The following is a 22,405-nucleotide window of genomic DNA, read 5'->3' as shown; positions in this document are numbered from 1 at the left end:
GCGATTAATTTTCGATAAAAATGAGCACAAAACAACCACCACCATCCAATATCCTTGCAAGCATACTTGATCACAACAGTTGACAGGACCTAATCATGCGATTGGCTAAGAAATTTGAAACTTGTCTTGAACCTTGAACATATAGGATATGTTCTAGATTCAAATGTTCCTGGTCCCTTACCTCCAGAGGCCACTTAAGAGGAACATGAAACTTTGGACAAGTGGAAGGAGCATGATATGAGAGCTAAGTGTTAAATGTTTGCTTCCATGAGTAATGAGTTACAGAAGCAACATGAAAACTTGCAGAGTGCAAGTGAGATCCTCCTTCACCTACAAGAGTTGTATGGTGAGCACAAAGAGAATGCTAGGTATGAGATATCTAGACAGCTATTCCGTATGAGGATGTCTGAGGGACAGAATGTTGGGGATCATGTCCACAAGATGATTCGGCTGATTGAGCAGTTGGAACATCTTGACTTCAACATGGGTTTCCAACTACAAACGGATTTAATCCATCAGTCCCTTCCTTAGTCTTTTGGAATTTTGTAACAAATTTCCAAATGACTAAACAGGAATGCACTTTAGCTGAATTACTCAACATGCTGGTTATTGCCCAAAAGAATATGCCAGGCAATAAAGGAAAAGAGGTAGCTTTGGTTGCATCTTCTTCTGCTGGAAAGTCCAACAAGAAGAAGGGCAATAAGAAAAAGAAACTTCAGATTCCTGGTCCTTCCAAGAAAATAGCTAAACAAAAAAGGAAGACTAAAGCTGAAAAAGGCAAAGGAAAGTGTTTCCATTGCTAACAGGAAAGTGTTTCCATTGCCAGTAAGAAAGTGTTTCCACTATCCAGAGTATAGCAATCTAAATGAATGCAATGCCATGGTGAAAACCAACTCAAGTTCAAAATATATTTGGCACTTAAGGTTATGTCATGTTGTAGAAGATAGGATTACAAAATTGGAGAAAATGGGGATTTTATCCTTATTGGGTTCTGAGCCTACTCCAACTTGTGAATCTTGCCTTCAAGGCAAAATGACTAGATCACCCTTTGTTGGACAAGGGCTAAGAGCTGAAAATATTTTGGAACTAATACATAGTGATGTATGTGGTCCGTTTAAAGAAATGGCTAGAGGGGGCTTTCATTATTTTATTACCTTTACTGATGATAAATCAAGGTTTGGGTATTTGTATTTGATAAAATACAAACATGAATCCTTTGAAAAGTTCAAAGAATTTAAATCTGAAGTAGAAAATCAAACAGGAAAGAGTATTAAAGCTCTTCGATCAGATCGTGGAGGTGAATATTTGAGTACTGAATTTGATGAATACTTGAGAGAGCATGGCATTGTTTCTCAGCTGACTCCTCCAGGAACGCCACAGCTGAATGGTATATCTGAAAGGAGAAATCGTACCCTATTGGATATGGTACGTAGTATGATGAGCTATACTGATATGCCAATCTCCTTTTGGGGATTTGCATTAGAATCAGCTTTATATATTCTGAATAGGATTCCATCAAAATCAGTTTCTTCCACACCTTATGAGATATGGCATGGAAGAAAACCAAGTCTTAAGCATGTTAAGATTTGGGGTTGTCCAGCTTATATCAAAAAGCTGAACACTGATAAATTGGAGACCAGATCAGAAAAAGGTCAATTTGTTGGATATCCAAAAGATAGTTTTGGATATTATTTTTATTTGCCTACTTCACAAAAGGTTGTGATAAGTAAAGATGCCATATTTCTTGAACAACAGTTTGTTCAAGAAGGAGGCAAAGGAAGGCAAATAGAGTTAGAATTGGAGAATTTTGACCAACCAGCATCGGATGGATATAGATCCATCTAGTCAACCTATACCCGTTGATGAAACATCTACAATTTGTTCCTCGTAGAACAACTAGGGTATCTCACCCACCGGTGAGATATGGTTTTCTTCATGAAGAAGAACAAGAGTTGTCTACTCATGAAGAAGTAGATCATGGGGATGATCCACTTACCTATGAAGAAGCTATATCAGATATAGACTCTTCAAAATGGATTGATGCTATGAAATCCGAGATTGATTCCATGTATAAGAATCAAGTTTGGGATCTTGTTGACCCACATGAAGGTATTGTACCTATAGGGAACAAATGGGTTTTCAAGAAGAAAATTGGTTCTGATGGAAAGGTAGAGACCTATAAGGCAAGGCTAGTAGCGAAAGGGTTTCGCCAAAGGCAAGGAATAGACTATGAGGAGACTTTCTCGCTTGTTGCCATGCTTAAATCAATTAGGATTTTATTAGCAATAGCTGCATACTATGATTATGAGATTTGGCAGATGGATGTCAAAACAGCTTTTCTCAATGGATACATTGAAGAAAATATTTTCATGGAACAACCTAAGGGATTTGAATCCCAAGATGGTTCCAAGGTATGCAAGCTAAAGCGATCCATTTATGGGTTGAAACAAGTTTCGAGGAGTTGGAACATCCATTTTGATGAAGCCATTAAATCCTTTGGTTTTATCAAAAATGAGGATGAGCCATGTGTATATAAGAAGGTTAGTGACAGTGCTATCACTTTCCTTGTCTTATATGTGGATGACATACTGTTGATGGGTAATGATACAGGTATGTTGACGACTATAAAGGTATGGTTGTCAAATACATTCTCCATGAAAGACTTAGGGGAGGCAACCTATATTCTTGGGATTCGCATCTATAGAGATAGAGCGAAAAGAATAATTGGTTTATTCCAAAGTCTATACTTGGAAAAGGTGTTAAAGAGGTTTAACATGCTTGATTCCAAGAGAGGATTGTTACCAGTGAGACATGGTATCCACCTTTCTAAAGAGATGTCTCCAAAGACACCTGAAGAAAGAGATAAGATGGCCAGATTCCATATGCTTGGCTATTGGAAGTTTAATGTATGCAATGTTGTGTACTAGGCGGATATCGCATATCTGTTAGTTTGACTAGCGGTATCAATCCAATCCAGTTTGGAACATGGATAGTCACAAGAATATTCTTAAGTACTTGAGAAGAACTAAGGATTTATTCTTGATTTATGGAGGTGGAGACTTGCAATTGGATGGTTATACTGATTCTGATTTCCAATCAGATATCGATGATAGAAAGTCTACCTCTGGATATGTGTTCATTTGTAATGGAGGTGCAGTCAGTTGGAAGAGTTCCAAACAGAGCACGCATTGCAGATTCCACTCGAGGGTGAGTATATTCTCGCATCGAGATCTTGCAAAAGAAGTCGTTTGGATGAAGAAGTTCGTGTGAGAACTTACAGAGTTCCTTCCATTGAGTCAGCGGTTCCATTACCTTTGTGACAACAATGGAGCGATCATATAGGCTAAGGAACTAAGGTCTCACCAAAATCCAAACACATAGAAAGGCACTACCATATTATCGGAGATATAGTTGGGCAAGGCAATATAGCCATGCAGAAAATAGCATCGGTGAAAATCCGGTGATTCATTCACTAAGCCTTTGTCACAAGCTCGATTAGTGACATCTTGAGAAGATGGGTCTAAGGTATTGTAATGAATGGCTCTAGTGCTAGTGGGAGATTGTTAGTAGTATGCCCTAGAGCATATCATTTAGTATGTATCTTGTATATATTTTATTAATAAAAGGCATTTCCACTTTTCCGTTTACATAATATATTTATGTGTAATAGAAAAGGTCCATTGATATTTTGTTAGAAATATTATTCTTAAGTTGTTAAGAATATGAGTGACAATATTTCTAGCACAAAGTATCATAAATAGGTTCACAATCAAGGATACTTCATAATAAGGACATGACTTATCCGAAAGATTGTATTCATGTTTGTTCCCAAGTTATTTATATGAGATATAAATAAGATGGAATGGTGAGTCTCATGCCAGATAACAAACATGATAGGCACTTATAAATGATAAGTAGGTCGAACCAGTGACACTTATGACAAGCACATGGAGTTTACTCTTGTCAATGTTTTGTCATAAATCATATCGATGCATATAATCTTTAGACTGAGATAGCATGATTATCTTGTATATAGGTAGTTTGAGTTTGATACTGCTTTCATACTTGTACTGTGTATGGGTATATGGGCATCTGTTGGCTCCTACTAGTTATATATGGAGGTAGGTGTTGATCAAGATGGAATCTGTTCCTCTAAGTAAATAGAGTTAAAATCCTATGTTCATTTAATTGTTCTTGATGTTTCAAGTTCTGGCAGAGACAGATAGATTTATTGAGAAAAGAGTTTCGATGAGAAAAATCTTTTAATCAAGAACTGGAATTAAAAGAGAACATAATATTCATAGCAAATGGAGTTTGACATAAACCATGACTCGGCTTGAGTTGGGATTTTGTAATAGAGAGATTCTAGTGCATGGTAACATATGATTATAGGTTCATTTAAGGTAAATCTTATTACTAATTGGGTGGCCATGGCATGCTATGCTAGGTGTTAACCATGGTCTATGAGGTTCATAAAATGATTTAGAGAAATCATTTATGGTAAGAAAGAGTTCTGATGATATTAAGAGTTGATATCATGTCTCATTGCCAATTAGTGATGAGCCTAGTAAGTCACACACATACACAAGTTATCACCTATTTAAATATGATTTAATTAATTAATTAAAGAGTTTAATTGATTAATTAAATAGATTTGGTTTGCAATTAAATTGCAAAGTCCCTAGCATGACTTGAAACCAAATCTAGATTATTGGATGTGTAGTATAAATTAAATTTATATTTAAAGTGTTTAAATATGAATTTAATTGATGAGAAATTAATTAATAGAGATTAATTAATTAATTTATATTTGATATAAATTAATTAGAAGAAGAAAATAATTATTTTGGGTTAAGAACTCAAAATTAAGACACAGGGGCATTTTGGTCATTTCACATTGTGACACGTGGCACCATGAGATGGTGACACATGGCATAACACATAAGCTTGCCAAATGTTTTTTTTTAATCATGTAAGATGATTAAAATCAAGATTAAATATAGGTTTGACACTTGGCACAATGTGATTGGGTCACTTAAACCTAGAGCTAATCAAAAGGTGACATGTGGCTAGGGTTTAATGTGTTAACCTAGCTATTTAAGTGTGGTTATGAAAGGAAAACATAACTAGCAGCCTCTCCTCTCAATTGTCACGCCACTTTGAGCCTCTCCAGCTATTTCTCTTCATCTCTCATCAATTCAAAGAGATTAGCCATCAATCTCTTGAATTAAGAACACTAGAAATTGTTTCTAGTGTCCTGTTTACATCTCTAATCTCTTAAAAGGCAGAACTTGAATTTCTAATTAATAGAAAAAGCTTTAGAGGCTGTTCAAGGGCTGCCATAGGTGTTCTTGGTGTGGACAAGCTAGAGGGACAACATCTGGTGTCCTGAAGACGAATCTCAAAGGCGCAGACACGCTGCAGTGCATCAAGAGGTTAGTGTAATCATTCTTGATTTAATCTAGGGTTCTAAAATTAATCTGATTAATTTTAAATTCTTAAATGGCAAATACAGATCCAAAAACATATTAAAAGAGTTTTAATATGTTGTTTATCATTGAAATCAAATAGATAAAAATAAATCTTGCATGGTGCATGTGACCCTAGGCGAAATTTTTTTGAATTCAATGGTATAATCTTGTGTTTTTCACGCTTCCGTTCCTTCAAAATAAAAGGAATGAAATATAATTAGGTTCAAAGAGCCATGTCTCGGACCTGCGAGAAACCCTAGGAAATAATTTCTGGGGTAAAATTTACCATGGTGAAATGGCATTAAAAATGTCAAGGAAAAATCTAATTAATTGATAAAAATGAAAATAAAAATTTAATATAGATAGTGTCAAAATTTAAGGAATCGTCCGAAAGGTATTTTCGAAAAAAAGGGACATTAAACCGAAGAGGGGCATTTTGGTCACTTGGCACCTAAAGTTGACTTTTGACTAAAATGTCCATTAAAAATGAGTGATATTAAAATTTAGAAAACCCCATAAAAATCCAATGAAAATATGAAATTTTAAGTAGTGTAATTAAGTGAAGTTAAGTGGAGTTAATTAGAAATTTTAAATCCTTGATTGTTATATCAATAAACAAAAGTTAGTTGGGGGGGGGGGGGGGGGGGGGGGGGTGGGGCGGTGGGGGTTTATAAAAGGCTAAGTGGACAGAATTCTCCACTCAAAGCTCTCTTATCCCTCATTTCTCTCAAAGTGCCGAAACCTATCCCACTGTCCCTCCATAGCTTTTTGTACATGTAAGCTAAATCTCCCCATCCTTCCACCTAAAATCACAAATTTCTTTAATTGAAGTTAGTCTCCACACCGTGGGGAGTTAGTAGGTAGAAAAAGGAAGCATAAATTGTGAAGTTTTCAAGCTTAGATTTCTCACAAGTAAAGGTTAGTGCATAATTTCTCCCTCTATCTTGGTGATATGTTGAATTAAAGTTAAATTGAGTTGAAATGCTAAAGAAATTTGAGAAATTAATGGGTAATTTTGGGTTCCTCAATTCGGTAGCCATGGGATGTTTGGGGAATTGATTTGTTTTTACATGAAAATGGTGATTAGTAATGTTAAATAAGGTAATTTCATGAATTAGGATAAATTTGTATGTGGGTGTTTGAGGTTTGATTATGAATTAGTTTGTAACCATGAATTTGGGGATTTTGTTTGAGGCTTGAAAATATTTAATTGGCAGCCTTGATAAGCATGGTTATTGATGAACTTATACATATAATTGGTGAATTATAATATTGATTAAGGTGACTAAAAATATAAGAATTTTATTGCATGTATATTGTTGATTTTGACACTTTAAATTAGGGCTTTGAACCAATTATGAGTGACTAGTGATACTGCCCAAATTTGGCAGCCTTGAGGAGATTAGGAGATAGGTAATTTCATGAATTAAATGGTGAATTATGGTATCCATGGATATGTGGAAAGTAAATTAGGCATTGATAGTTGATATTTCATGTGCTAGCCAATTTTTTTCTTGTGCACATTGTTGTTAACTTGACCAATTGAATTGGGGTATTGCATTGACTATTATAGGCTTATGTATACTGTTGGAATTGATTGAATTGAGATGAATTGGGGATATTAGAAGTGCCATAAATGCATGTTTGAAGTTTGGGAGATGGAGAAATGAATATTGGGAGTGTTCTTTTGTGCAAGTTGTGGAATTATTGAACACTGTGTGTAAATTGAGTTAGAATTGACCTTGTGTGACTCCAATTGATATGATGCCAATTAGAGGTGAAAAAAGACCTAAAACACTCCATTTTCCATGTAGAAGTTATGTCCAAAATCTGCCTAAAAAGTGACCAAAAGCCTACCTTAATCCAGATTGCCTTTTAGTGAACCCAGAAATGACCAAATGAACAGTGTTCACTCATTTGGTCATATCTCCTAGTGGACATGTCCAAATGACCTGAAATTTATATCATTAGGCTACAACTCTTATGAAGACGCCAAAGCCCAAAAATGCCATTAACCAAGTCAATTTGCTTGCTTAAGTAGGGACAACTCCATTTCACAATTTCACAACGAATATCAATAAATCACACACACACCTTAATCATGTTCCAAAGTCCAATTCATCCCAAGAGCCGATGGCTAATGAGGAATAACATAGCTAGCTAGCAATAATATGAGTACCCATACTATTCGTCCTCAACAGGCACACACCTCAACACTTCAGCCAGAGAGGGAATTCAAAGTCAATTCATCCCACTAGACAAGCTAGCAAGGAATTCAATCAATATACATGATAGCTGTGCTTTCAAACCATTTACAATGTTTTTCAAGCAATAAGTATCCATCAAATATCATTAAGATAATTTTTCATAATTTAAAACAATAATAGACAATTTGTCATAATTCATTTTAATTGAAAATTCAAAAGAAGTAACTGTTGTGCACAAACCTCTGATAAATGTCTCTTGGCCCTGACTCAGTGTTTCCTTCCCCTTCCATGAGTCTTTGCTAACTGAAACACACAATTTGAAGTATTTTAGTACTCATTTAAACTGTCTCTAACAATAAGGCTTAATAATTAATTTATTGAATTCTATTATTTTCCTTAGTCAACCTAAAATGTTGACCCTCGATGCACTCTAGGTGAATTAGGTTTAATGTTACCAAGATGTCATATTTTATAGCCTTTTAGTGTTGGTACATGTTAGCCATTCAATTCCAAGTATATTGCATTTTATTGCAATTTGCCGGATTTCGATATACTAATTTGACCTAACTGGATGACCCAGTTTCCTCAGTTTTTAGATTTCAGTCCAAACTACAAACTTGTAGGTCTATGTCTTATTACGCGCAGGGCAAAATTTCAGGTCATTCTGAATGGTGTAGGCCAAGTTATGGTCAATTTACCAATGCTGGACAGAATATACCAAAATGGTAACTTTAGGTCATTTTTAGGTTACTTTTGGTTCGGCTAGTTTTTGGACCTGAATTTGTGCAAGATATTTGGCTTGGTTCTGGCCATTTTTTGGCTTTGGTGTCTTCATAAGAATTGTAGATATATGTCTCAACTATTCATGGTAAAAATTTCAGGTCAATTGGACCTATTTTTAGTAAGTTATGATAAAAAAACTAACTACTGCCCAAATGGTCAATTTTCAGGCTTTCAAGTCACTAATTCAGATTTGGTAATTTTTCAAGTCACCTTCTAGGCAGAATTTTGGTAAGCTTCCTTCATGAAAGTTGGCACATTTTGTGCCTATTTTCACCTCCAATTGGTCTCATACCAATTAGAGTCTCACACTTAAGGTTCTAAGCTAAAACACACACTGCCCTGCTACACACTCTTCATCACATACCAAAGGACACATTCAACACTTAACAAGCTACTTCCTTCATGCTAATTCTGGTTTGTACCATACCATTAACACATTTTACTTCACATTTTTGGTCATTTTGGTAGCTTGTAACTACACTCAACATACACACTAATACAGAATTTTCCAAAGTCCCATTTGCAACAATTCAATCACATGAACATACCTAATTTCCAAACCATTATACACATATACATGCTGCCATCAATAACAACATCTTAAACAACCATAAACAAGTAAAAACAAGCTACATATACTGAATTTCCATGGCTGCCAAAATATACATCTCCATTAAAATATAAAACTTAAAAAATTCTTCCACAAATCAACTGCCCACAGCCTTGGTTACACTTTTAATGAAACAAGAATTGAAAATACACACTTACCACCTTTGAAGCTTGACCAAAACCTCACTAAAACTTAACTTTCTTGCTCCTAGTATGCTGCCCATGGTGTGTGGACAAGGTTTAGTGAAGAAACCTTAACCATTTGAGGCTTGGATTATGGTTGCATGGTGGACTTCAAGGTGCAGCCATGGAGTTTTCTCTCCCAAAGGTTTCGGCTGAATTTTCCCAAGGTTAAAGATGAAGTTATCTTCTGTCCATATGTTGATTAAATGTCCACTTAAGTTGTAACACCCCTATGTTCGGTAGTGCGTTCTACTGTTCCGGTGACTAGTGTTGTCCGGAGAGCTAGGGTGCCTAGAACTACACTTAGATATGGGTGAGGAGACATAAAATAATGAAATACAAGAAAAAAAAATACAAAAAAATAAAGGAAAAATAATAGCAATGAAATGTAACCAAGTTAAACAAGCCGAGAACCCTAGCGATGGGTGACCACACCGGGAAGTCGCGGCGTGGACCGTTGACTAGCCCTGGACCGCGGGGAACCCTGGAAAATATTTTTTTGACTTAAATAAATGTCTATTGAAGTATAAATACCATTAGAAATATCAAAGAAAAATTAATTAATTAGTACAAAGAAAAGTGAGAAATCGAGAAAACAACAAAACTCGGTGTTACCGAAAAATCGGAAATGCAATCCGAACAGGGGCATTGTGGTCATTTGACACCCCGAGTTGTCTTTTGACCTAAATGTCCATTAAAAATAAATGAGATTACACTTGGAAAATGTCATGAAAAATTAAATTGGTGGTACCTAATGTAAATAGCAAAAATTGGGAGCTTAATGTGAGAATTTGAGAGTTTAAGATTAAACTAATATTAAACATCACATAGTGCTCCACTAACTCACCTAAGTGGACCACTTACTCTTCATTTTGGACAGATTTCATCTTCTTCCTCACCTCTCAAAGAACCAGTTGAATTTCTCCCAAGGAAGAACTCCATTGCCGTCCACCTTGGAGCTTTATGCAAGCTTGTTCCAAGCTTCTTTCCTTGCACTTTCTTTCATTAAAAGTTGTCCATACACCTTGGACAATAGATAGGCAACAAGAAGACCAAGTTTTGGAGAGGTTTTGAAGAGTTTCCAAAGTGGTAAGTAGGTATTTTTTATGCTTGCTTCGTTAAAGTTTGTGTGAGTGTTATGGGTAGTTGAATTGTAGAAGGAATTTTGGAGTTTGATGTTTAAGGGAGATGTGCATTTTTGGCAGCCATGGAAACTCCTTAAGGGCAGTTTATCCTTGTATGTAAATGGTAGATTAAAGTGTTGATGAAGTGTTTATGTGTGCAGGAATAAATTGGGTGATGTATATTAGATGTATGTGAATGTACACTTGAGTTTGGAAGCTTGGAAATTAATTGAGAGAGATGTATGAATCGACAGCTTGAATTGTGAACAAAAAAAAAAAAGTTATTTCATGGTTTGGTTTATGGAATATTATTATTGAATTATGGTACTTGTTATGGCAGCTTGTGTATGTGTATAAGGGTTTGAGTTTGGACATGTAAATGAGCTAGGTTATGTAGTTAAATTGTGTGTAATTTGGACTTGGTAAATTCTGTACTATAAGGTGCATATTGAGTGTGGTTATAAGTTGCCAAAGTGACCAAGAATGTGTTGTGAAATGTGTTTAGGTTATGGTACAAAACAGAAATGGCATGAATGTGTAACTTGGTAAGTGTTAAAAGTGTATTTGGTATGTGATGAAGAGTGTTGCAATAGGGCAGTGTGTATTTTGGCCTAGAACCTTAAGTGTGTGGCTCGAATTGGTATGAGACCAATTAGAGGTGAAACTAGGCACAAAAAGTGCCAACTTTCATGAAGGAAGCTTACCAAAATTCTGCTTGGAAGGTAACTTCAAAAATGACCAAATCCGGATTAGTGCATTTAAGGCCTGAAAATTGACCATTTGGGCAGTAGTTAGTGTTTTGGCCATAACTCACTCAAAACAGGTCCAATTGACCTGAACTTTTTACCATGAATAGTCTAGACATATATCTACAACTCTTATGAAGACACTAAAGCCAAGAAATGACCATAAGTAAGTCAAATAGCTTGCACAAGTTCGGGTCCAAAAACTGGCCGAACCTTAAATGACCTAAAGTGACCAATTTTGGTACATTCTGACCAGCAATAGTAAAATGACCATAACTTGGTCTAGTAAACTCAGAATGACCTGAAATTTTGCCCCGCGTGCAATAAGACATAGATCTACAAGTTTGTAGTTTTGACCAAACCCGAAAACCAAGGGAACTAGGTTATTCGGCTAGGTCAAATTAGAATACTAGAATTCAACAAATTGCAATAAAATGCAATATACATGGAAATGAATTTAGTAATATGTACCAACACTAAAAGGCCATAAAATGTGACACATTGGTAACATTAAAACCTAATTCACCTAGACTGCATCGACGGTCGACATCTTAGGTTGACTAAGGAATTAATAAAATTCAATGAATTAATTATTAAGCATTATCATTAGAGACAGTTTAAATAAGTACTGAAACACTTCAAATTGTGTTTCTCAGTTAGCAAAGACTCAGAGAAAGGGAAGGAAACACTGAGTCAGAGCCAAAAGACAATTATCAGAGGTTTGTGCACAATAGTTATTTCTTTTGAATTTTTCAATTGAAATAAATTATGAATATTTGTATATTATTGTTTTAAATTGTGGAAATGTGTTTGAATGGATACTTATTGATTGAAAAGCATTGTAAATGGTTTGAAACTGTGAAAATTTGTTTGAATGATATTGATGGATACTTATTGATTGAGAAGCATTGTAAATGGTTTGAAACCATAGCTATCATGCATATTGATTGAATTCCTCGCTAGCTTGTCTAGTGGGACGAATTGAATTCCCTCTCTGGTTGAAGTGTTGAGGTGTGTGCTTGTTGAGGACGAATAGAATGAGTACTCATATTTTTGCTAGCTAGCTATGTTATTCCTCATTAGCCATCGGCTTTTGGGACGAATTGAATTCCTCATTATCCATCGGCTTTTGGGACGAATTGAACTTTGGAACATGATTAAGTTGTGTGTGATTTATTGATATGTATTATGAGATTGTGAAATGGAGTTTAAATTCTTATTGACATTCACTGTCTTTTGAATTTAACCATGTTTTGATTTATCGAGATTCATTGTGATATTGTGAAATGGAGTTTAAATTATTTATGACATTCATTGTCTTTGAATTTAACTATGGTTTTAAGTATCCACTATTTATATGACTTATAATTTGTTATTTAAAGTTGTATTTGGTTAATGTTGTGCACCACTGAGACATTGTCTCAGCGATAGCTTTTCATTGTTGTCGTAGGTAGACAGACTGACAGGGCAACAGACTAGGCTACTAGGGCAACAGTGAGAGATCATCGGGTATATTGAGTATACCATATTCTACATTTTGTATTGTAATGTATATTCACTATATGTATATAGTGTTCTTGGTTTTGAGCAGTTGTAAATTAAAATTGTACATTGAAGTTGTAAAATAAATTATGAGTTATTTTGGCTTGTAAAATTTGTACTATATTTCTTTTATCTCAGCCTTTGGAAATATAAAAAAAAATTATTATGGATTTAAGTTGATTAAATGTTGGAGTTTGAGATTGAGAAATATATTTGAAGTGCTTTTTACAGGTTTTTGAAGAACTGTTTTATTCAAAATACAGATGGCTCTCCACCAAAATTTTCATAGAAATTACTAATAATTCAAATGTGTTAGCTATTTCACTTCAGTTCAAAAATTTTTTTAACACATGTACATAGTGCTCACCACTGTAAAATGAAGTAAGAAAAGTCTTAAAATCCCTTGTAGTGTATTTAATGGGTTATCAGTAAATGATGTTGGTAATTCATTAGGTATACTATAGGATTATGTTATGCCTTACAGAGGGGTAGGGTGTGACATAAGTGGAGTTAGTGGAGCACTAAGGTAAAGGTTTAATATTTGTTTAGTTAAAGTTTCATAATTTAGTTTTTGTCCCCCATTTCTTTCACTATTCTTATAATGTGTCACAATTTAACTTTTCATGACATTTCTAAAGTGTAATATCATTTATTTTTAATGGAAATTTAGCTCAAAAGACAATTCGGGTTATCAAATGACCACAATGCCCCTATTTGGGTTGCATTCCTGATTTTTCGGTAACACTGAGTTTTGTAGTTTTCTCGATTTCTCATTTTTCTTTGTACTAATTAATTAATTTTTCTTTGATATTTTAAATGATATTTATACTTCAATAGACGTTTATTTAAGTCCTAAAAATATTTTCTAGGGTTCCCCACGATCCAGGGATAGTCAACGGTCCATGCCGTAACTTCTCGGTGCGGTCACCCATCGCTAGGGTTCTCGGCTCGTTTAACTTGGTTACTTTTCATTGCTATTATTTTTCCTTTATTTTTCTTGTATTTTCTTTTCTTGTATTTCATTATTTTATGTCCCCTCATCAATATTTAAGTGTAGTTCTAGGCATTATAGCTATCCGGACAAACACTGGTCAACGAAACAGTAGAACGCACTACCGAACATAGGGGTGTTACAATTCTCCCCCCCCCCCCCCCTTAAAATAAATTTCATCTCGAAATTTTACCTGGCATCAGTTTCTAAACAGCTGTGGGTGTTGTCTCCTCATGTCCTCTTCACATTCCCAAGTAGCTTCCTGGCCTAAATGATGGTTCCACAGCACTTTAACCAGGTGTATCTGTTTATTCCTCAGCTGCTTCACCTCATATGCCAGAATTTCTATGTGTTCTTCCTCATATGAGAGGTCTAGATTTACCTCAATCTCTTTAAATGATAGAACAGGAGATGGGTCAGATCTGTACCTCCTTAACATGGACACATGAAAGACATTGTGTATCCTTTCTAGCTCTGGAGGTAATGCGAACCGATATGCCAGAGGACCCACTCTCTTCAGAACCTCATATTGTCCGATAAAGCAAGGACTCAGTTTTCCCTTTCTGCCAAATCTCATAATCCTCTTCCAAGGAGAAACTTTAAGGAATACCTTATCACCCACTGCATATTCAATATCTATTCTCTTCAGATCAACATAAGACTTCTGACGGTCTGATGCATCCTTGAGTCGATCTCTGATTAATCTAATCTTTTCCTCTGTCTGCTGTACAATTTCTAGCCCAATCATCTTTCTTTCACCTACTTCATCCCAACATAGGGGAGTTCTACACTTCTTGCCATACAAAGCTTCATATGGAAGCATCCCAATGCTTGATTGGTAGCTGTTGTTATAAGAAAACTCAATCAAAGGCAAGTGTATATCCCAACTACCTTCAAACTCAATCACACAAGCCCGTAGCATATCCTCCAGTATCTGAATTACCCTCTCAGACTGGCCATCTGTCTATGGGTGGAATGCTGTGCTGAAGTTCAATCTAGTTCATAAGGCTCTCCGAAGACTACCCCAAAATCTAGAAGTGAACCTAGGATCTCTGTCAGATACAATCGATACTGGCACTCCATGCAATCTTACAATCTTATTTATGTATAATCAGGCGAATCTCTCCAAACTATAGTCCATCTGGACTAGCAAAAAGTGAGCAGACTTGGTCAGTCTATCAATTATAACCCATACTGCATCATGACTATTCTGTGTCCTCGGAAGTCCCATCAAAAAATCCATAGTTATTCGTTCCCATTTCCACTCTGGTACTGGCAATGGATGTAACAAACCAGCTAGAACTTGATGTTCTGCCTTTACTTGCTGACAAGTTAGGCATTTGGAAACAAATTCAGCTGTATCTCTCTTCATACCCATCCACCAGTAATGCTCTTTCAGCCCTCTGTACATTTTAGTTCCACTAGGATGCATAGCAAAAGGAGACTCATGTGCTTCCTTCATAATGATCTGTCTCAAGTCAGCATTATTAGGAACGCACATTCTGCCCTGACGTAGTAGTAAACCATTATCTCTCATACAGAATTCAGGTTTCTTGCCCTGCTAGACTTCTTTTAGTAGCTTCTGATATTTTTCATCATTCTGAGCAGCCATTTTGATCTGATCAATCAACACTGGCTGTACATGCCATGTAACTACTGTCTGTCCCTCATCATGAATCTCCAAACTGATATGCTGTGCTTTCAACTCATGTACCATGGACAAAGGTGAAACTTTGAGACTTGCCATAGTCTTGCGACTTAAGGCGTCAGCCACCACATTTTCTTTCCCTGGCTGATAGTCTATTAAGAAATCATAGTCTTTAATCAGTTTTAACCATCTCTTCTGCCTCAAGTTCAATTCCTTCTGGGTGCCTAAGTACTTCAAGCTCTTATGATCTGTGTAAATATAGCATATTTCTCCATACAAATAATGTATCCAGATCTTCAGAGCAAAAACAATAGCTACAAGCTCCAAATCATGTGTTGGGTAGTTCCTCTCATGTGGTTTCAGCTGGCGTGATACATAAGCAATGACATTCCGATCTTGCATCAGTACACAGCCTAACCCATTATGAGAAGCATCACTATAAGCTGTGTATTCTTTACCCGGTGTAGGTAAAGTAAGGACTGGAGCTTCAGTCAAACATCTCTTCAACTCATCCAAACTCTGCTAGCATTTATCTAGCCACTGAAATTTTACATCTTTTCGAAGCAACTTGGTTAGTGAAAAAGCTAACATAGAAAACCCTTTCACAAACCGGCAGTAATATCCAGCTAAACCCAGAAAACTGCGAATTTATGTGATATTCCTGAGCGGCTTCCAATTAAGGATAGCTTCTACCTTGCTGGAATCTACCTTGATCCCTTCAGCTGACACAACATGTCCCAAGAAGGAGATTTCTTTCAGCCAAAATTCACATTTCATCAATTTGGCGTATAGCTGTTTCTCCCTTAAGGTCTGCAGTACAATTCGCAGATGTCTGTCATGCTCCTTTCCATTCCTCGAATATATCAAAATGTCATCAATAAACACCACCATAAATTGGTTGAGATATGGTCTGAAGATAATGTTCATCAGATCCATAAAAGCAGCTGGAGCATTTGTTAACCCGAATGGCATTACTAGAAACTCATAGTGGCCATATCGAGTTCTGAAAGCAGTTTTTGAAATACTCTGCTCTTGCACTTTCAATTGATAATAACCAGATCGCAAATCAATTTTGGAGAATACAGCTGCACCCTTCAACTGATCAAACAGATCATCAATGCGAGGTAATGGATATCTATTCTTTATTGTCACCTTATTCAACTGTCAGTAGTCAATACATAAGTGGAAAGTACCATCTTTCTTCTTAACAAATAACACTGGCGCTCCCCAAGGTGACACACTAGGGCAGATGAAGCCCTTTTCAAGTAGTTCTTGCAACTGTACCTTCAACTCCTTCAACTCTGTTGGTGCCATTCTGTATGGTGTTATGGAGATTGGATCCACACTAGGCATAACATTAATCTAAAACTGCACCTCTCTTTCTAGAGGTAATCCTGGCAATTCATCAGGAAACACATATGGAAAGTCATATACTGTAGGGATGTCCCTCAATGTTGGACTCCCCACTTGGGTGTCTACCACATGTGCCAAGTAGGCTTCACACCCCTTTCTGATCATTTTTTTGGCTAGTGCAGGAAAAATGATGTTTGATAGCAATAACTGCCTCTCCTCATGTATTACCACTTCACTGTACTGAGGGAGACCAAAAGTGACTGTCTTCATTCTACAGTCAATCATGGTGTGATGCCTGGCCAACCAATCCATGCCCAAGATGATATCATAATCTCTGAAGGGCATTTCAATGAGATCAGACAGAAAAGTGTGTCCTTGGATCACCAAAGGACAATCTCTATACATTTTATTGACCCTGATCTCCTGTCCTAGCGGACTTGTTACTAGTACCTCAAAGTCCATTTTCACACACGGAATAGCAATGTAAGCAATGATGCTAGTACTCACATAAGAATGGGTAGAACCCATATCAAATAACACAAACACATCTTTATTAAAAGTTGAGAAGGTACCAGCCGCAACATCAGATGTCTTGGCCTCTTCTCTCTATCTCATTGCGTAGACTCTGACTGGAGCACTGCCTTGCTCTGATTGATTCACAGTGCCTTGGCTGCCTGCTGGACTACCTCTACCCCTGCCTCTACCTCTGCTAGATGGTTGTGAACCTCTGGTGACAGGATTCTGGACTGACCCTTTAGCAGTAATAGGAGGTGGTCTAACTCTACGAGTACTAGTGCAGTCTTTGGCAAAGTGCCATGTTCCTCCACAGTTATAATAGGCTCCTATGGCCTTGTAGCACACCCCACCATGATTTCTTCCACAAGTTTCACATTGGCAGGGAGGGTAGGAACTTCTGGTACTCTGCTGACTAGATAGAGGAGGTTTCTGTCCTAAATATCTTCCCCTACCGGACTTTTTACCACCTCTGTGTGTCCCCCATGCTTCTTCCTCTTTCCATTAGGACCACTAGAACTCTGATCTACTGACTTCCCCTCTTTTTCTATTTTCTCTGATTTCTTTTTCTCAGGGCCTGCTTCAGATTTAATTCTTTCTAATTCTAGTGCTTGAGAAATAAGCTCAGAGAAGTTGTTATGTTTCAATCCGACCACTTATAATCTGATATTGGGCTTCAAGCCGGTTTCAAACCTCTTACATCTCTCCCTGCTGGTAGCAAGTAGACTTACTGCATAATGGCTCAGGCAGGAAATTCCCTTTCATATTCAGCCACCGATCTACTCCCCTGTTTTAGACTTAGGAACTCTTGCAGCTTCTGGTCCACATAAGCATCAGGGACATATTTTTATCTGAACTCCCGTAGAAAATCATTCCATGTTAGCACTAAAGGTTCTACCAGACTATGGGGAATGGTTTTTCACCAGTCATGTGCATCCCCCTGTAGCAGAGACACTGAATATTCAAATCTAAGCTCTTTTGTACAATGTAGCTTCTTGAACACCTGATCGATTCTCTCTAACCACTGTTCTGCTTCTAGAGGATCTACTGTCTCCTTGAACTCAGTAGCCCCATATTTCATCAATTTGTCATACCGCTAGCGTAAGATCGTGGTTGTACCACCGTGTCTCAGTGGGACTTGAGTAGGCATGTTACCAGCCATCTGTTGGAACATTGCAGCCATCTGCTGTGCAAACTGAGCAGAAAACTGTGGTACCGAAGGTGTAACACCCTAGGCAAATCCCACATCGGCAAAACACGGGGGAGATGCTAGGTTTATAAGTTGTCGGTTCGTAACCCCTAGTGACGCGTTTTAAAACTGTGAGGGCTTCAGCTCAGAGCGGACAATATCACTAGTGGGCCGGGCCATTACATTTGTGGTATCAGAGCCGCTCCGCATGCAACCTTGAACGATGGTGGGGCAAACCTCAGCGAGGACGCTGAGTCCCATAAGGGGGGTGGATTGTAACACCCTAGGCAAATCCCACATCGGCAAAGCACGGGAGAGATGCTGGGTTTATAAGTTGGCGGTTCATAACCCCTAGTGACGCGTTTTAAAACCGTGAGGGCTTCAGCCCAGAGCGGACAATATCACTAGTGGGCCGGGCCATTACATTTGTAAAGGTCCCTTAGGCAAATCCCACATCGGCAAAGCACGTAGATGGTCTTGGGCTCAAAAGTAATGATATATAAGATGGGGGAACTAATCACTAGAGGCGCCTTTTGGTGGAATGGCCTGGAGAGTTGGAAGAACTCCAGGGTTAAAGTGCTCGCTTGAGAGAAATCCTAGGATGGGTGACCTCCTGGGAGGTTCTCCATTCCACCTATGGGACAAAACCGTGAGGCTTATGGCCAAAGCAGACAATTCCTCTAGTGGTTTGAGCCCAATCGTTACAATTGGTATCAGAGCCGCTCGCGTGTCCTCTTGAACGATGGTGGGGCAAACCTCAGCGAGGACGCTGAGTTCCGAAAGGGGGGGAGAAAGGTCCCTTAGGCAAATCCCACATCGGCAAAGCACGGAGATGGTCTTGGGCTCAAAAGTAATGATATATAAGATGGGGGAACTAATCACTAGAGGCGCCTTTTGGTGGAATGGCCTGGAGAGTTGGAAGAATTCCAGGGTTAAACGTGCTCGCTTGAGAGAAATCCTAGGATGGGTGACCTCCTGGGAAGTTCTCCATTCCACCTATGGGACAAAACCGTGAGGCTTATGGCCAAAGCGGACAATTCCTCTAGTGGTTTGAGCCCAATCGTTACAGAAGGGGCTGGTGTGGCTGACCCACTAACATTATGCAGGGCTGGGGCATCCCCTTGTATCTCAGCCTCTATAGATTGATCGACTGAATGATCACCCTCTTCCATAGTCAATTTGAGGATCTTAAACCTCCTGAACAAATAACACAAGGAGATTTCCTCCCATTAGTGCATATTTAGAATGTAATGTACTGTATGTATCAAACAATGACATTGAGCAGTTGTACTATGAAGAAATAATATTCAATTTACAGGTGAAAACAGAATTTAAAAACTAGCTCTGATACCACTAAAACATGTCACACCCTATCCCTCCATAAGGCATAACATGATCCCATAGTATACCTAATGAATTACCAACTTCGTCTGCTGATAACCCATTAAATACACTACAAGGGATTTTAAACCTTTTCTTACTTCTTTTTACAGTGGTGAGCACTATTTACAGGTGTTAAAAAAAAAATTTTTTAACTGAAGTGAAACTAGATAACACATTTGAAGTATTAATTATTTTTGTAAAAATTTTGGCAGAGTGCCATCTGTATTTTGAATAAAACAGTTCTTCAAAAACCAGTAAAAAGCACTTCTAATATTTTGTTCAATCCCCAAACTCCAATATTCAATCAATACAATATGTTTCTCAACATTTGCCAACTCAAATCCACAATAATTTTTCCAGTGTTTTCAAAAGCTGAGATAAAAGAAATATATCACAAATTTTATAAGCTAAAATAATTTACAATTTATTTTACAACTTTAATGTACAAATTTAATTTACAGCTGCTCAAAACCAAGAACAATATATATATGTAGTGAACATACATTACAATACAAAATGTAAAGTATGGTATACTCAATATACCCGATGAACTCTCAATGTAGCACTAGTAGCCTAGTCTGTTGCCTTATCAATCTGTCTACAGCAATGAAAAGCTATAGCTGAGCCAATGTCTCAGTGGTGCACAACATTAACAAAATACAACTTTAAATCATAAATCATAAGTCATATAAATAGTGGATACTTAAAACCATAGTTAAATTCAAAAGACAGTGAATGCCAATAAGAATTTAAACTCCATTTCACAATATCACAATGAATATCAATAAATTACACACACAGCTTAATCATGTTCCAAAGTCCAATTCATCCCAAGAGCCAATGGCTAATGAGGAATAACATAGCTAACTAGCAATAATATGAGTACTCATTCTATTCATCCTCAATAGGCACACACCTCAACACTTCAGCCAGAGAGGGAATTCAAAGTCAATTCATCCCACAAGACAAGCTAGCGAGGAATTCAATCAATATACATGATAGCTGTGCTTTCAAAACATTTACAATGTTTTTCAAGCAATAAGTATCCATCAAATATCATTAAGACAATTTTTCATAATTTAAAACAATAATAGACAATTTTTCATAATTCATTTCAATTGAAATTTCAAAAGTAACTGTTGTGCACAAACCGCTGATAAATGTCTCTTTGCCCTGATTCAGTGTTTCCCTCCCCTTCCCTGAGTCTTTGCTAACTGAAACACAAAATTTGAAGTGTTTCAGTACTCATTTAAATTGTCTCTAACAATAAGGCTTAATAACTAATTTATTGAATTCTATTATTTTCCTTAGTCAACCTAAAATGTTGACCCTCGACGCACTCTAGGTGAATTAGGTTTAATGTTACCAATATGTCACATTTTATAGCCTTTTAGTGTTGGTACATGTTACCCAATTCATTTCCAAGTATATTGCATTTTATTACAATTTGCTGGATTTCGGTATACTAATTTGACCTAACCGGATGACCTAGTTCCCTCGATTTTTGAGTTTTGGTCCAAACTACAAACTTGTAGGTCTATTTCTTATTGCACGCGGGGCAAAATTTCAAGTCATTTTGAGTTGTGTAGACCAAGTTATGGTCAGTTTACCAATGCTGGATAGAATGTACCAAAATGGTAACTTTAGGTCATTTTTAGGTCACTTTTGGTTCGGCTAGTTTTTGGACCTGAACTTATGCAAGCTATTTGCCTTAGTTCTGACCACTTCTTGGCTTTGGTGTCTTCATAAGAATTGTAGATATATGTCTCAACTATTCATGGTAAAAATTTCAAGTCAATTGGACCTATTTTGAGTAAGTTATGGTAAAAAAACTAACTACTACCCAAATGGTCAATTTTCAGGCTTTCAAGTTACTAATCCAGATTTGGTCATTTTTCAAGTCACCTTCTAGGTAGAATTTTGGTAAGCTTCCTTCATGAAAGTTGGCACATTTTGTGCCTAGTGTCACCTCTAGTTAGTCTCATACCAATTAGAGTCTCACACTTAAGGTTCTTAGCTAAAACACACACTGCCCTGCTACACACTCTTCATCACATACCAAAGGACACATTCAACACTTAACAAGTTACTTCCTTCATGCCAATTCTGGTTTGTACCATACCATTAACACATATTACTTCAAATTTTTTGTCATTTTGGCAGCTTGTAACTGCACTCAACATACACACTATAATACAGAATTTTCCAAAGTCCCATTTACAACAATTCAACCACATGAACATACCCAATTCCAAACCATTATACACATATACATGTTGCCATCAATAAAAACATCTTAAACAACCATAAACAAGTAAAAACAAGCTACATATATTGAATTTCCATGGCTACCAAAATGTACATCTCCATTAAAACATCAAACTTCAAAAATTCTTCCACAAATTAACTACCCACAACCTTGGTTACACTTTTAATGAAACAAGAATTGAAAATACACACTTACCACCTTTGAAGCTTGACCAAAACCTCACTAAAACTTAACTTTCTTGCTCCTAGTATGCTGCCCAAGGTGTGTGGACAAGGTTTAGTGAAGAAACCTTACCCATTGGAGGCTTGGATTATGGTTGCATGGTGGACATCAAGGTGCGGCCATGGAGTTTTCTCTCCCAAAGGTTTCGGCTGAATTTTCCCAAGGTTGAAGA

The sequence above is a fragment of the Hevea brasiliensis genome, chromosome 5, assembly GCF_030052815.1.
Source record: "Hevea brasiliensis isolate MT/VB/25A 57/8 chromosome 5, ASM3005281v1, whole genome shotgun sequence".
Taxonomy (NCBI): domain Eukaryota; kingdom Viridiplantae; phylum Streptophyta; class Magnoliopsida; order Malpighiales; family Euphorbiaceae; genus Hevea; species Hevea brasiliensis.
The sequence above is the reverse complement of the archived record's forward strand: the minus strand, read 5'-3'. Positions refer to the sequence as shown.